The 17,627-nt window shown below is 33.4% G+C and overlaps 1 pseudogene; it reads right to left on the reverse strand.

Moving 5' to 3' along the window:
- Nucleotides 1-1,382: 1,382 nt before the first annotated feature.
- LOC112926479 (developmental pluripotency-associated protein 4 pseudogene) lies at nucleotides 1,383-2,305 on the reverse strand (annotated as a pseudogene).
- Between the last annotated feature and the right edge of the window lie 15,322 nt (nucleotides 2,306-17,627).

The raw sequence follows: 17,627 nt of genomic DNA on the forward strand, positions 1-17,627 counted from the left end.
AAATATTTTCTTAATGCATTAAAAAATATAAGGAATTCTGTCAATTTTGACTATATGGAAATATTGCTGTAAATTTTGATGTGCTCTAATCTGGTTGATCTACTTTAAGATACACTGCACAAGCATGACCTTGAAGGTTTCATTTGATAAAGGAAACAGGTCGCTGTTTCCTGTGTAATATTTCTTTCTCCTTTTTGATTTATTCCTTTATTTTATTATTATTTTTTTAACATTTAACATTTTTAACATTTATTGAGGATTCTTGCCCAAATCTGTCCATATCCTAATGGTTACAAACTTTCTAACTCTACTACTCCTTCCAGTACATTAGAGGGGGAAAAAGTTTTCATAATCTCCAAATCCACAACAATAAAACAATGTTAGAATCTGCCATAAGAACACAAGTAAAAAAAATATATTTTCTAAGAACCACAGGACTATAAATTTAGGAAGGACACAAAAAATTCTAAATGAATCAAACTCATCAAATTATATACATTAAATGTATAGCTTTTTTAAAAAAATGTTACTCATACTTCATTTGAGTGGTTTAAAAAAGAATCATGCCAAAGAAAATCATGATTTTTAGCTTAATCCTGAGTTAAGAATATTAAGAATTTGCCCACAATGCATATGGCCTCCTAAATACAATAGATGATTTTATATGCAATTTAAAATGCAATACATTATGAATTTATGATTCAGAAGTACCCTTAAATATTTTTAAGCAGTAGAAACACACAAGATAGTTACAAGTAGAAATAATACCCGCAAAGGGTTCATATTATTATCCCAGAGACATACCATAGAGGTCTCAGGTTATTAAGAAAACATCAAAAAATGTTTTTTATATTAAGAGTATGTTTTCAGGAGTGGGAAAGAATAACAGCTTTCCCTTTGGTTTAAAATACTCAACAGCCCGAAGTCACAAACCTAAGAAGGTGTAGCTGTCTCTGGAAAAGTTGGAATTGCAGAGAAATCCAGTGTGGAAGCACACCTGTACTTTCCACTCCACCCCCCATTCCCAGGGGCTGAGGTTCCCACTTTAAAAGAAGTTAAGGTCACTTCTATTTCAGAAGGGCAAACGTTTGGTAGTATGAATGACTTTTTCTTCTTATTAAGTAGAATGAATGGTAATTTCTGAAATGCTCTTCCAATTTAAAATCTAAGAGCTCCTGCCTCTCAACCCATGAAGCCACAGGCCCCATGGAGGTTGGAGGGTAACATCTGCAATGCACTAGCCTGTGCCCCTGTAAGCAGGAAGCATGGATGGTATGAGCAGCTTACAGTCCGGCCATCAGTGTCACCACGGAGTTGATTGTAGTTCTCTTTGTACCATTGATTATAATGACAGCTGTGTCCCTTTTCCTGCTATCGAAAGCTCATTGGAGGCTTTTCATTAACACCTTATTCCTGTGAACACATTTGGGGCACAGCATATTGTCCTCCAGCTGTGGGGGTGGAAAGTTACAAGCGGGGAGCAAGAAGAGGGTGCATACTCTCCCCCACTTTTCAGGCACCCAGGCTTGTCCTGCATGAAATTGCAGGTGAACCCAACCTTCTGTGTCTGCAGGCAGACTTCTCCCATGGACCACACACCACTTGGCACCGTGGGCCTCCTGTGGCGATGCCACTGTCTCCATCTTCCCAGCCCTGGCTGCAATTCTGGACCAGGAGACAAACACGGAATCTGGGGCCGAAGTGGTCACAACAACAGTATTGACCCCTCCCTCCCCAGGAGAGCATCAGACCCCTTGGGGCGGGGGGGCGGGGCAGCCACTTCAGGAGGGTAGGTTCTATCAGAAGGTATCTTTGTTCCAAGACTTTCCAGAGACATTTCCCCCTTGTCCATCATTAACCTTTTTTGTGTCTGGGTGAGAATCTTGGCTTGTTCTGCGGTGACAGGAATGTTCTTCTTTTGATCTGGGTAAGCATATTCGCAGATTCGCTTATATACATCTAATTTCTGGCCTTTGGTGCTCAGCTTGAGTTCTTGGCACCAGGCCCGCAGGATGTCTCGGTGAAGCAAGTTGGCTGGTGGCAGTTTCGAAGGTAATGGAGGAACTGGGATTTTCTTCCAAATTCTTACTCTTGTACTCTCTTGTGCCATCTTTTCTGAACAGGAAGCTTTGCCTTCTTTCATAGATCTCTTCCATTTGGTCCCACTTGCTGAGGTTCCTGGTAACTTTGGTTCACCATACCCCTGCTGTTTCTCTTTGGCTTCTTCTGATACAGGTTGGGATTGGCCAGCCAGATAGTCTTCCCCCCACTTCGTGGAGCCCTTTTTGCCTTTTGCTTTCTTCATATCCAAAGAGAAGTTAAGGTTGACAAAAAGTCTTACTCCTGAAATCTATTCCTTTATTTTTGTGGAGAACATTCTCCAGTGGCTTCCTAAGTAACCATGCATTGAAGGTAATATATTTAAGCTCTTGCATTTCTCATACTGTATTTTACTACTCACTGATAATTTGTTTAGGTCAAGAATTCTAGGTTGGAAATCAATTGCTCTACAAAAGCTAGAAGGCAGAGATACTGTTGAAAGGCTGATAGCATCATTCTCTTAATCTTTTGCAGAACCCTATTTTTATTTCCTGTTTCTCTTTAAAGCTTTTTGGATTAACTCTTTGCTTTTAAGTTTTAAAATATCATGGAGATATCCTTATCATGAGTTTATTTTTATCCATGGTTTGAGGTATTCATTCAATGAATCTTTTCTGTCTACAAATTTATGTTTTTTTATTTTGAAGCATTTAAATAGCTTCCTTGATTATTTTTTCTCCTTTTAAAATTATTTTATCTTTTGGAAGTTCATTGATTTCTTTATTAGATTTCCTAGACTGATCTGCAGATATATATATATATCTCAGTACCCCTCTCAGTATTTTAAGATCAGGGAATTTTTTTATTTTATTGTATTATTGACTATTACAGTACACTGATATTCTTGGGCCAGCTGTGTATGTGTTGTTCCCTCTATTTTTCCCTATTTTTTTTCTCTTACCATTTGTGTTTATTTCCACTCTTTCTTTTAGTATCTAAGAGTTTCTCAAATCATTACTGACAATTGCGATTTATCTTCCTAAAATGTTAGCTATGACTTTTAATTCTCCCATTGCAAATTTTAATTTTATTATTGAAAATTGTTTTCTCAGCTCACTTATAGTGTATTTCCTTCATTTCTTGTTATCTTCTGGACTGTCTGCTCTTGTTTCTTTTTTTATTATATACTGTTAAGAAGAGCTCAGAAAAAAACAATCTGTCTTCTGTATGCAGACTATACTTGTGTTTTGTTTGGCTACATAACATTTTCTTCCTCTTGTTGTCATTCATTTGTTTTGTTGGTAATCAACATGATAGGAATGAAAAAGAAGGAAGGAAGGAAGGCAGGGAAGGAGGAAAGAAAGACATTTTTTTTTAAAATCCCCAGATTTCCAGGTGTACCTGGATGGCTCAATTGGTTAAGCGTCCAACTCTTGATATCTGCTCAGGTCATGATATCAGAGTCCTGGGATGGAGTTCTATGCTCTATGCTCAGCAGAGAGTTTGCTTGAGGATTCTCTCTCCCTTTGACTTCTCCCACCCACATTCTCTTTCTCTGTATCATTCTTCTCTCAAATAATTAAATAAATCTTTTAAAAAAACCCCTAGATTTCCAAAATGAGAAATCTAATATCAATAAGCCTATACAACATTTAGATGGTGCTGATGAGTGTCGTCTCTTTAGACATAGTCTGTATTGGCCATTTTCCAGTTCTTCCTACCCTCTATCGGCCCTTTGAAATTTTGATGAAACTATACTGGTCCCTGAAGATATTGAAATAGTTGGCTTTGTCTGTGTAGACTACTGAATTGTAGAAAAAAAAATATATATAGTATAACATGCACATCTTTTTCTTTTGGTTATTGCAGTTAAAGGAGTACTGTACTATGCTCTTCCTTAGCTTCTTACAGTCTTTTCTTTCTTCTGTTCTGCAATATTTTTTTCTGTACATTTCTAGTCATTGTTTTTTCTCCTTACTCATCTTTGAATGAGAAGAGACCTTTTTAATTCAGTGTGTGTCCATAGGCAGGGTATGTGACCATTTCCTTGGCTCTGTTCACTAACACTTGAGAGATGCTAGAATTCTCTCCTCTGCTCTAGAGTTGGAGGGCACAGTGATGGGTATTCTTTCTTGCCCAGTTTCTAGTACCCAGGAGGCTCTACTTGACAACTTTTCTCCTATTCTGGAAATCTCATACACCAAATAGTTCATTAATCCTCTGGACTGGAGTCCATGAAAAAGCATAAGCTCTAAAATTCACTTCTAGAAATCTTATTATTCCTTTCTTCTACCTAAAGTACTTTACATCTAGGGATAACATATATGAGAATTAACGTGTCTTCATCCACTATACTTAGAAAAATATATCTGAAATTAATTAAGCACGCCCCCCTTTTTAATAAAAAAATGATGTTGTCAATATGATTTCTTATTTCATTTTGGTCATGATATAACTGCATTTACTCATGATTAGAATTATATATGAAGATAATATGACTATCAAAAATATAATTCTGTATCCTATAGTAACTAATTCCTATTATCATTTTTCTGTAATTATTTTATTGTCTTCAATTCTCTAAAATCTATAAATGCATAATATTTAAAGAGCTGTTTCTTATTATCTCATTTAGTACTAAAAGTTAGTACTTAAAAATTAAATAAACAGTATCATAACCAGAATATTTCCTAGCTTGGGATCTGTACATGAGGAGGAATGGGATGATGTATTCCTTGATGAACTTGGGAGGTATGTGAGCTTTGTGTTAGTACCTCCTGCTGCTGGGTTTATGATGTAGTCAAGAAAAGCCTTGGAGAGATTAATGAAGGATGATCCCTGGAAGCTATTTTGAAAGAAATTATTTTGCTTATTTACATTCAACAAAGCCAAATCAATCCACAAACAGAAGTAGGGAGTCAGCCTTTATTTTTTTTTAAGATTTTATTTATTTATTCATCACACACACACACACACACACACAGAGGCAGAACACAGGCAGAGGGAGAAGCAAGCTCTATGCAGGGAGCCCAATGTGGGACTCGATCGCCGGACTCCAGGACCACGCCCTCGGCCGAAGGCAAGCGCTAAATCACTGAGCCACCCAGGGATCCTGGGAGTCAGCCTTTCTTTGTGTTTAAATGTCTGTATTCCACTGTCATTTACTGAAATGACCATTCACATGGAACTGGGCAAAAATTTTTGTAGAATGTTAAATAATTGCAGAGATAAGAACAATATTTGTCAAATTTCCTTTGTTTCTTTTAGCTGAATATAATGAGCACTTTAATAAAAAATAACTGATATACAATTGCTAAGTAAATAGAAACTGTGCTTAAGTTCTCTCTGAAACATTAAGGACACAAACCGACAGGTTTATTCAGTTCCCAAAAATGTCAGTTTATGAAAGTATCTGTATTTTCTGAGTTTGCTCTCACCATTGTTCTCATTATTAAAAATGCAAATGCTTCAACTTATCATTTAAAATCTTCAGTAAAGAGATGCACTTGGGTAGCACAGTCCCTTTGGGCATCTGACTTCTAGTTTCGGCTCAGGTTATGATCTCAGGGTTGTGAGATCAAGCCCCATTTTGGGCTCTGCACTAAGCATGGAGTTTGCTTAAGATTCTGTCTCCCTCTGCTCCTCCTCATTTTGCTCTCTCTCTCTCTCTCTCTCTCAAATAAATGAATAAATATTTAAATATGTATATAATAAAATATTGGGTAAGGAGAGAGAGAGTCCTATTTAGGAATAGGGGAGAAAAATGTTTACTAATAAGAAATAAGATTTTTTTTTTTTTGGTCTCATTTGCAGTTGGGTATTGCCAGTTGCCCTGGCAGTAAATTCTGACCAGTTATTTGGGTATTGCCAGTTGCCCTGGCAGTAAATTCTGACCAGTTATTTGAAATTTCCAGGATGTGTCTTCAGAGACAAAAAGTGTACCCTTTTCATTCCTTATTCCTTTGTGCTTACTGAAATGCATAATGGTTGGAGTTAAAAATGCCACCTGGAGGCAAAAATGCTACCAGGAGGTAGAAGGCATGTATTAATCATGGTGAAGCACAGAGTGTGAATGACTGATAACTCTTGAATTCTTATGTGTGGACTTCACTTATATGTGATAGAAATAAGTTTCTATCTCTCTCTCTTTTTTAGGCTTTTTGTTGTTGTTGTTGTTGGTTACATTCAAAACTATTTCTGTCTGATGCAAAGTTTTTCACCTTTCATTCTATTTTTCAAATCTTATCTTATTTTCTATTACTAAAGTCCAGCCAGATTAGATGTTCATTGTTCCTTTAGTAAGCATTATGCCTTTTCAGGTTTGACCTTTTGTTCAGTCTACTCTTTCTGCATGATACAAGATATTCCCTGCTCTATCTGTTTGGAGTTCTCTCTCAAGCACATTTCAGCTTTCTTATATCACAGTGGAGTGATCTTTCTCTAAATTCCTATAATATTCAATGGAATTTTCCATAAATATATTAGGTAATAGGCTACTTGCCATAAATATACAGTGAGCACCCATTATATGTCAGGCATTAGGATAGAGATGATTGAGGTAGGAGGAGGATAGATACTGTGTTTCTGCCCACAAAATTTTCATAATTTAGTGAAAGGAAGATATTTTTACAAGTAATACTAAGAAATGAACACAACATAATGAAAGACACATTGTAGAATTACAAATGAAAAAGTGACTAATTCTTTTGAGGATGGAATGGGAAGGAAGCCCCAAATGATTTCTCCAAGCAGATGATATTTGGGCTGACCTCAAAAAATCAATATGCATTTATGTAGGAGGTAATGTAGAGGAAACTGTATGAGAAAGGTGAAAAACAGCTCTGCATCTTGAGAGAGCTGTGTATATCCAGCTGGATGCAAGTGTTAATTTTGTGATGAAGAGAGTTGGAAAAAATAAATGCTGCTCTTCATTAGAAAAGAAAGAACTGAAAATGCATGTAAACATGGAACAAAAGAACAAGTGCTTACCATTTGTATACTTTTGTGGGGTTTTTTCATAGAAAGGAAATATCTGAAGAAGCAAGGAGAAATAGATTAAATGGGAGTAATTGATATGGACAGACTGAAGGACATGGATCTAACACATTGACCAATGTGGCAACACATAAAACTGAAAGAGTTAAAAATGGGTCCCTGTAGAAGAGATTTTGAATGAATTGTAAGGAAGAAGAAAGACTGCTTTGGCTAGCCTCTGAGGTTTTTTGGCAAATTTGGAGATATACTATGTTTCTAAGAGAAAGTTGCCATAAGATTGTGGACTTGGAAATTAAGATAAAGATTTAGAACAGCAGCTGTGGAGATTTGGAAAGAGAAGAAATGGAATGGAGAGGGACAGAGGGAGCTAGCTAGCGTGAGTATATATTTAAAGTGGAATGCCAAAGTACCTATGCCTGGGTTAAGAAGGAGACCAAGAGCTGCCCAGTGGACCAAGGAAATAAATAGTGGTGAAGAAACTAGAAATTTCCTTACAACAGATGTAGTGGGAGTATTTTACTTCCTTGTTTTCCTTCATGGTACATAACACAATGCTTTCTCTTGAGGTGTCATAAATGCTTATTGCATTAATATGCTGTCATTCATGTTAAATTATTGTATTTTTCTTATATTTTCATTTAAACTTTGTGAGCTCTTAGGGGAAAAAAGGAAAGACGTTCTTCTGTAGAAGAGCTATTGGTTGTAAAAAAAAAAAAAAAAAAAAAAAGAAAAAGAAAAGAAAAAGGAAAAAAGAAAGAAAAGCTATTGGTTATGGTGGCCCAGGACAAATTTATCTCTGTTTGTGGGTGTTCAGTAAAACCTCATGGGCTAAATTTAGTCAAAGTAACCTTGACTGTAGCTTTCTAATAGTGTTGATAGGGTTGGTTATATCTCTTTTTTAGCTGTTTTTATATAAATAAAGAGAATATATATTTTTCACTTATTTTGTGAACAAAGATGAGCTATACAGAGGAAAACACAGATACAGCGAAGCAAAGTCTACGTTGAGCGTTAGGTAAACAGCCCAGAGGCTCAAAGATTTGTCACAATATGCGAGGCTTCTCTGAGATCACAGAATTGCTTCTTATTAGAAAAGATCTAGCATTTATAGAAAGTGCCATTTAAAGGACTGTAGCTCAGAGGGGAAAAAAAGCAATATTCCGGTAGGCTGCCTTTTGAAGCAATAAACACCTTTTATGTCATTTAATAATGGCTTGGATAGGTTTGAAGAACTATGTGTCAAGTATTCTGAAAACAAGGAATATAAGTTTGGTAAACTCTTTCAATAATTTGAATCTTAAATCAACCAGCCGCGGTGTCTTAAAGCAGCTTATTTGGTTCATGTAAGCTTGTGGGTACAGTAGGGATAAAATTCCCATGCCTATTGTTGTTTCATTTATAGTTGATTAGATAGTGTGATAGAAGATTAATACACACTACTGTTTTCTCTTTTCTGTGGCATATAACAAACCGATATATGGTTTTATGGGGAAAAAACACTTATGTTTTCCATGTTAATAATAGAAAAAACAAGCCATTTCTAAATAAAACAGATCATAACCCCCATTGAGCTCTAGGGCAAAGACTGGTAAATTTTGTTTGGGTCACAAATGATTGAACAGTATAGTGTTTAGAATATAAGATTTAATTATCAATCTATAAAGCATGGTCCAATAGAATTTTCTTTTCAAATCCTTGGATTTTTTGTTTGTTTTACATATTTGACGAATTTGAGGAATTATTTCTGCTAAACTGCTCCCAGATTGGAAGTTGAAAATTATATTTACTTAACTTATCTTCCAATGATTTTAGGTTGCTCTGAAGTAAGGTTGTGCTTACTGTTTATAATAGATAATAGTTTATAATAGATAGTTTATAATAGATAATAGATAGATATAATAGTTTATAATAGATAGTTTATAATAGATAAACTATCTCCTCCCTCCCTATCTCAGCCTGCCTTTCATTTTCTTCATATTTCTTTACACATTTTTGAAATAATATTCTTCATGATATAAGTTACCTAACTGAGATATCTTAAGTATATCAATCAAGCCTCATGCAATGGTAATGTCATATGTCAATCATTTCATAGGTTATATTCAGTATTATTAACATATTCTGCATTCAAATAATCAAACTAATTCTATTTGAAAATATTCAGGCTGGTCCTTATATTCAGACTGCAGCTAAAAGTCTAGCTGCATGAGATTGTTATTAGTTTCCAGGTTAACTGCTGTCACCAAGAGTGCTGAGATATTGCTTAGCCCATAATCTCATTGGATTGAGTTGAGCTCAAAAAAGAGAAAGAGAGAGACAAAAACAGCTTATAGTAGAAAATAAGTGGATTGAATTTTGTTTTGTTTGGGAGATTATAGATATATCTGGAATGGGCTTTTAACAAAATAGGGTAATGATTAATACTTCATCTCCTTTGTTATAACATTAATTAGAGATAATTCATTTAGTATTTGTGTGGACAGATTAAATAATTTCATATATAGGTCTTGACTTTGATTCTTTTTTTCTTTTTCTTTTTCTGTTTTTTTGTTTGTTTGTTTGTTTGTTTTCCTGGCAAACTAACATCCAATAACTAAAAGAGTAAGACTCTGGCCTAATGGTAACCAAGTTAAGAATAGATGAGTTATAATAAGTGAAACTTCCATATTGCTATCTCACTAATAAGAATAGGTGAATCTGATACTGTGAAGATAATAAAAGCAAGGTAGAGTATAAGTATTTATGTTTTTTTCAAATACAACTTATTAAAACATTTTGAAGTGTACTTCTGCATCTGTATGTATTTTCATGGGGCTAGGAAAGACTTTGAAAGGTTATCTGATATATTGTTATGGAGAACATGGTCACATCTTAATTATCACATTGTGTCTTGGATAAGAGTTCAGTGGACTTTAGAATGAAATATCTTGGATTTGAATCTTAGTTCTGTTACTCATTAGTTGTGGGCCTGAATAATTATTTAATGTTTCTATATCTATCTTGCCATCTATGAATGGGACATGATTGTACAGAAATTGTAAAATAATCCATTTAATTTGGCTTCCAAAGTCCACTCAGTAAATAATAGCTATTGTTTTTGTTGGGGTAATATCTCTTGTGTAAATGCCTTAGTAAAATAGATTCCCTAACACCACTCTTTATTACCTCAAGCTTAAATCATTTGTGTTGTTTAGTCTAAATTATTTCCACACAATGTAGGTCAATATTTTTCCTATGTCAAAATTAAAACATAAAAATTATATCTGCTTATTTTCTCATCTTTCTCTATAAAAGTTATCACTATTCCTAATGTTGTTTTACTATTCTACCTCTGAATGTCTCATGAAACTTGACTTGGTGCAATTTTTAATTTGTTTACAATTGGAACTTATTTAATTGAAATGTTTTGATCCTAAACAGCAGTAGAACAGAAAGAAAAACAGGGCTCCATATCCATACTTAATAGGCTAGGTGATTTAGAACACCTTTCCTATCAAGTGCAAAATGTTGGGTAAAATAATTAGATATTTTTTTGAAATCACTGAGGTACTGAAAGAATGTCAGAAATTACAAGACAGTAATCTAAAAGAAAGCTACAACTAAGGGAAGAGGAGCAATGGAGATTTGGTAAATCTAATGAAGCTGAGGTTGGCATGTGATTGCCTTTCAAGACAAAAATGAAAGGGATCAAAGCTTAGGGCCAGGAAAAGTCTATTAGGCAAGACTTTATCTATGAACCCAGAGCTCTAAAAGGCTATACTCTCAGGGCAAGAATAAAACAAAAGAAACCTGCCTCTTCCTCACAGAGAAGTAAAATAATATGCCATAGAAATTGTAACCACAAGCCTAGTAATTTACAAATATGCAGTCAAAATTAGTGTTATCTGAACGTACTCAGATGCACAATATTCTCTGAATGTACTAAGAATTCTCAAACCAAAAATTCGGTTTAAAATGTTCCAAGACTCATGGTACTCCCAATTCTGTGGCAAAAACATGAATCATCTCTAGAGGAATATAGTTTGTCTTCAGTCTTAAGTAATTTGCATGAATAAATTCTTGGGGAAGATGATAAAATCATAGGAGAAAAACAAACATACATGTGAACAAGGTACAATGAGTTTGAAATAAGTGAAATAAACAGAAACAAAAAGAGCAGAATCAGGCTAATAAATCTTCAAATTCTGAAACAATCAGACACAGATTATAAGCTAACAATAGTTGGTATATTTAAAGATATTAAAAAAAACAGGGTTGAAAATATTTATAGAAAAATAAAACTGTAAAACATGACCTGAAATACAACAGTGGGAGTTTAAAACTGAATGTACACATTTAAGGGCAGATTAGACACAAGTGAAGAGAGAATTAGTGAATTGGAAGACAAATCAGAAGTAATTAAAAAGTACATAAATGCAAAGTTCTGAAAAAAATATGAGAAAGCATAAGAAACATGGAAGATAGAGTGAAAGTTAGTTATACAGAAATAGAGGGCAGTGAAAATGTGGCAGCAAACAATATTTGATTACATATTGCCTGGAACTGTCCCAGGACTGATGAAAGTCACTGAAGAATAGATCTAGTCCATAGGATCTCAAGCAAGGGAAATAAAAAGAAGTTCAGACCTAGATACATTGTTGTGAAACTACAAGAACAAAACAACTGTGTGGGGAGGGGGGAATCACAAAGGTAATTAGCTTTAAAGGAGCAGCAGCTAATGTCTCAACAATAATGAAATCTAGAAGGCAGTGAAATAGTTTCTTCAATGTTCTGACAAAAAATAATTATAAATGTAGTTTTCTATATCGAGCAAAAGTATCTTAAAAGAAAGAAGGGGAAATAATCATCTCCTCCCATTCCAAAAACAAAAATCAGCTGTTTTCTTCTCTAATTTATTTTACCTATATTTTTGATAGCTGCATATTTTTTAGCATGAAAGGATTTAAAGTGTACCTGATTTAGATTCTGTTATCACTCAAAGATATAGACATTTCTCTTTCATTATAGAAATTAATGGGATATAATTATAGCCATTACAAGTGGAATTCATTAATATTCTCCTAAAGGAAAACAGGATTCTAGAGCAGAATCCAGAAGATTTGATAATTTTCCTGACCCCTCTGTATCCCCATGGAATGTTTCTGGTACTTCTGGTTGGTTTGATAAGTTATTTGTTTTTTTAAGAATGATTACAATGGAATAAAGTTGTATACTCATCCTTAGTATAGGCCAGTAAACTAAGTGCTTTTTCGTGATCATAGATCATCATCAGTAACTCATAACATGTTTGAGAGCAAGGATCAGAGTGTAAATAAATCAGAATGAACACATACTTGCCATTAAAAAAAAATCTCCTTTAAAGTATTTATCCTGCTGACAGTAAAGAATCACTTATAATTCATTAGACCAAGGGACTATGTAGAAAAACCATCACCACATTATACTTTAGAAGACTGAACTCTTTCTGATGTTAAGCCCATATGACTTTGGATACACTTATCCTCAATATTCACATTCAGCAATCCAAAATGGACTGTTGTAAGTAGAAAACGGTCTGTAGGACCTTCAGATTCTCTCAGATAGGTACTTTCAGTGCTTAACAAAGTATTAAATTCATCTTACAGAGTTAGAAAGTATATCAAATACAGTAATGAGGAAAGGGGGAAAATCTAAGAGTTTCAGAGATTTCCTCTGAGACTTGTAAAATATGCATTAGAAGAGAGTAATCTAAGCACCAAGAATTTTATTACCAACCCAAAAGTTATCCCGAGCCTTATATTTTAGCTGATTTACATTCATGCTGTCTTCAGGGGACAATAATGAGTTCAGTCTTGCTTGTATCTGGGTCTAGGTTGCATGGTGCATGCAGGAAAAGTTGCTTAGTTAAAGTAATATAAGCAGAACACTACATTATTATTTTATAGTTTGTTCTCTACTTTTAAAGAAAAATAGCCAAATGTAATATTTTCATGAAGTTTTTCCCAAGCTGGTGTCTTCCTCTTAATTTTTCTTAATCTTCAATTCTGGTTCATGTTTCTTCTAGTTTTTCATTACAATTATTTTTTCCCCATTTTTCATTTTCCCACATAACCAAAAGAAAACCTAATGGCAAACTTGTATCAATTCATTTTTTTCTGTATCTTTATCTACGTATCTATCTATCTATCTATCTATCTATCTATCTATCTATCATCTATCATCTATCAATCATCCATCTACCTTAAGGTTGCACCTATTAATATTATGCTTCAAGAAAAGATCATATCAAACATGTTAATTCATATTATATAGTGAAGGGTTTAAATTAGTTTCTTGGTGGTTGGATGATATGTATGTTATGTATTTTTCCATTTATTTCTGGGAAGAACATCAAGCAAAACAAGAAGGTCAATATTATACAAAGTAAAACAGCCTAAAATTTCCAAGCTCTTGTTCTCTCTATACTCAGTAGAATATATTCCATTCACATGCAAAACAAAAACAAAAACAAAAAACAAAAGCCCTGCAAAACTGGGTTTGTTTCCTTATAAAAATATAGACCATAAATACTGTCAGTGTTATACCGTGTCTCTAGTTTGCAGTTTGTTCAACTGTCTCTTTGACTCAGCCATTTTAGATTATTAGCTTAATTTTCCAGTCTCAGATCCCACAACAATTTTGTGATTCACACTGCGAAATGTCTCCAAACTATTTTACAACACCAACTAAAAATTCTTTCAATATATTGTCTTGGGTTTCCATAACTATTTATGTAATATTATTCTAAGTATCTTGTGGGTTAGCCACGGAGTGGGTCCGTACAAATATTGACGGCATTGCAGAAGCTATATCTAAGTAAATATTGTTAACATAGGCTTTTCTTTTTGCTAGTATGTTTATAAGTTTTGGCTCAACAATTTTGAATTTCATCTAAGATGATTGGAAACAACACATAAAATCTATGGTCTTAAAAAAAAAAATCTATGGTCTTTAAATTTCGATTTGCCTAAAACCTGTATCTTTTGAGATACATCCTTCAATTTGATTTGCCAAGTGATTTGCTAATGTTCTCAAAACCAACGTTGATGATTCTGGCTGCAAAATTCTCAAAAGAATATCAATAATAGTGTCATTATAATCCTGCAAAATTAGAAGAAATGATGTGCACAATGATTTAATGAAATCTCCCCTATAGCTGATGATCAACATTAAAATGTTAATGTTAGTTGCATGCTTGCTATATGCCAAATATCCTAGGAAGCACTTTATATGTATTATCTCACTTAATATGAATCATCCCAATAATACCATTAATACGTTCTTTGTACTAATAAAGAAAATACTATTTAAATATTGCATTGGCTACTTAGTGCTGGAGACTGAATTTGACTGTCTGATTTCAGAATTTATGTTCTTATACTGTATACTATTTTGTCTTTCAAGAGGCTGCTGAACATCCTGGAATGGTTTTGAATATTTGATCTGAATAGAACAATGTGGGATTTTAAGGTAATTTAATAGCAAGTTGAACTGTTATTTCTCAAGGTGTGTTCTCTTCTCTGAAATTATAAAATGTTCATCCCATCTTGAGTCATGACATCTTTGATTGGTTCCTGAGCATTGTCAGCATCTTTGCCACATGGTTGGAGGCCAGATTCCAGTTTGTCACCATATAATGTATTCCTCCTATCTTGTTGGGAGCATAGAGCAGGTGCTTGGAAATCTTGCTGTCATCCATTCTCCACACATGACTGGTCCATGTTCAGCTGAATTATGGTGAATATCACTTGAGAACTGCCATAGTGGCTGCAGTCCAAGACCTGGCTATAATCTTGCCTATAGTTTGATATTCAGCAGAGCACATAGGTGAAATTGTTAAGACCACTCAGATATGCTTATATCATCATTATGTCTTATCATCTTATGGTAGCTGTATCAGTGTAGTTTTGAAGGAGTTAAGCTTGACCTTGAGATTGGAACACATTTGAAACACCTATTTCATGGTTTGCTAGTAAACATTGTACTTTTTGCATATAATTTCTGATATTTTTAATCTGCTGGATTACAATTGGGAATTGAAATTGACAACAAAAGTTTATATAAACAAATTTTTGGAGACCAATTTCATTAATTCAGAGTATTTATATTAAACTTTTAAAGGATAAAATTTTGCCTTGATTTAGCAAATGTTAAAAACAAAAATTAAGATGTAAAAGTATTACAAATTAAACAAGTCCTTGTCACTCTGAAAAATAATTCCAATTAAAATTTCTTTAATAATACATATGAATGCTTAATAAATAACTTGATTGAAATATATTTATTAGAATTTTCCTGTATCATATACATAGTGTACATAGCAGATATCTACTCTGGGCTCTGAAAGCTTTATGATAAGGTATAGATTTTTATATGCATAGCAAAACTCCAGATGTTGGTGGACTTTGAATATATTTTAGAGGCAAATGTACTTTGAAACGAAATACATTATTTGAAGAAATCATACTTAAGTTATATAAGAGGGAAGCTTTTTTTGTTTCTAGAGCTCAGGTTTGAATTTTCTTCTGTTCATTTATTTCCCAGCAGGTGTCTCTATATAGCAGCTTTACTCAGAAAGAACAAGATGACAAGAACTAATTGTATAAAAATAATAATAATAAAAATGAAGCAACTAGAGAAGTGAACTGGTTATGGAGTATATCTATGTTGACAGTATAGAGTCAAACTACTTTAAAGATATGTGTTATCTATAAGTAGTTAGAATATTTTTGTTTGTTTCTTGATTTTATTTGTGTAAGTTGCTTTCTCAAAAAGAAAAGCCTAGAAAGAGCCTTTGAAGACATTTATACTATTTATAGCCTAAAGTAAACACAAACCTTTTCTATTAGGGTATTAATTTACATTTTGAGATCTTGATCTGATAACTTCTTCATCATTGTGGATAAGACATATAAGAAATAAGGCTAAAATCCTTGCTATGATTCTAAACAGTGATTTAAAATTAGTAATGAGCAGTAGAGAGATTAAAAGGTGGAAAGAAAATGTAAAATAATATTATACAAAGAAGTAATTTATCCAGTTCTTCTTGATCAGTGGATTACAAAAGTCATTTTGTTCTATTTAGAATGAGATGTAAAAGAACATTTTTAGTGCTTTATTGTCAATATGTAAGCTTTTTAACTAAACAAAATTTGTGCTTTGATGGATCTTAGTTGAATTTCTACCCCAATTTAGGTATAATCAAGAATTTTAACTTTACTAAAAAGAATTAAGCACTATCCTGCCTTTTTATTGTAATAGCAGATTTAATGCATCAAAATTCTGAAATGAATAGTGAAATCAATAAATCCTTAAACTTTTAGTGTTAATGAAATAGTTTTTAAGTTAAAATTAAATTTTAGCATGTAGAGTTTCTTTTTCCCAGGAAATAAAAATTTACCTAGTTTAAAAATGTTTGAAAGCTATAAATATACAACATGTAATGTTAAAAACATGAATATAAAAGTGTATTAATTTTATATAAAGGTTAAACTGGCTAAAATTCTTGACTGGCTTTATATCAGGGACAACATTTATGTGCTATATTTTTATGCTGTACTATAACTTAATATTTATTGGCATTTTCAGTACATAGTTAGGAATTTTATTTTATTTTTAAAGATTTTATTTATTTATTTATTCATGAGAGACACACAGAGAGAGAGGCAGAGACATAGGCAGAGAGAGAAGCAGGCTCCATGCAGGAAGCCTGATGTGGGACTCAATCCCAGGACTCTGGGAGCATGACCTGAGCTAAAGGCAGGCACTCAACCACTGAGCTACTTAGGCATCCCCATAATTAGAAATTTTAATACATCAGAACCCAGTATGCAACAAAAATATATAAGTATTTTGGGCAATTAGAACTTATGGGATAGCAACAAAAATATATAAGTATTTTGGACAATTAGAACTTATGGGATAATTATACTCCATCAGATCCCAATTTTCCTTTCAATCTGATGCTACTATTTCTTTTATCTTCAGTCATTTAAGAAATACATAGGTTGAGTTGTAAGGTCACTGAAGCGATTTTATAGGCTGCCTCCGTACTTTCTGAAAGGGATGAACTTTTCTGAATCATTCTACTTGGATAATCTACTTAGTTTCTTTAGAAATTATCAGATAATATCTTCTGGTTTGAGATGATGGATTAAAAATCCACTTGCTGCTCTTTTCTCTTAGAACCTTTTTTGAATCATGAAAAACATAATTACAAAAGCAAATTAGTAAGGAGAAACAAGGAAGGGAATAGTGAGAAGATTGGAAAATTTGAGAGTTCCCAGAAAAAAAAAAAAGGATACTGAATAGTTTTTTTTTTTTTTAAAGAAATCAGAATAGATAAGCTATGTCCCAAGAATAAACATGATTTTGTCCAAGGGAACCAAGGAGAGACTCTAAATTCTAAGTCAACAAATTGAAAGGAGTGAGTCATACGACCACAAAAATGGAGTCCATGAGAAAAAAGGAGTCATTTATCCTGTTCATTGCTGTAACTCCAACATTTAGAATTGTGTTTGACACATAAATCATTTAATACTTCTTGCGGAATTTTACTTCTGAAAGGGTAAAGA

This window comes from Vulpes vulpes, chromosome 6, assembly GCF_048418805.1.
Source record: "Vulpes vulpes isolate BD-2025 chromosome 6, VulVul3, whole genome shotgun sequence".
NCBI classification, from domain to species: Eukaryota; Metazoa; Chordata; class Mammalia; order Carnivora; family Canidae; genus Vulpes; species Vulpes vulpes.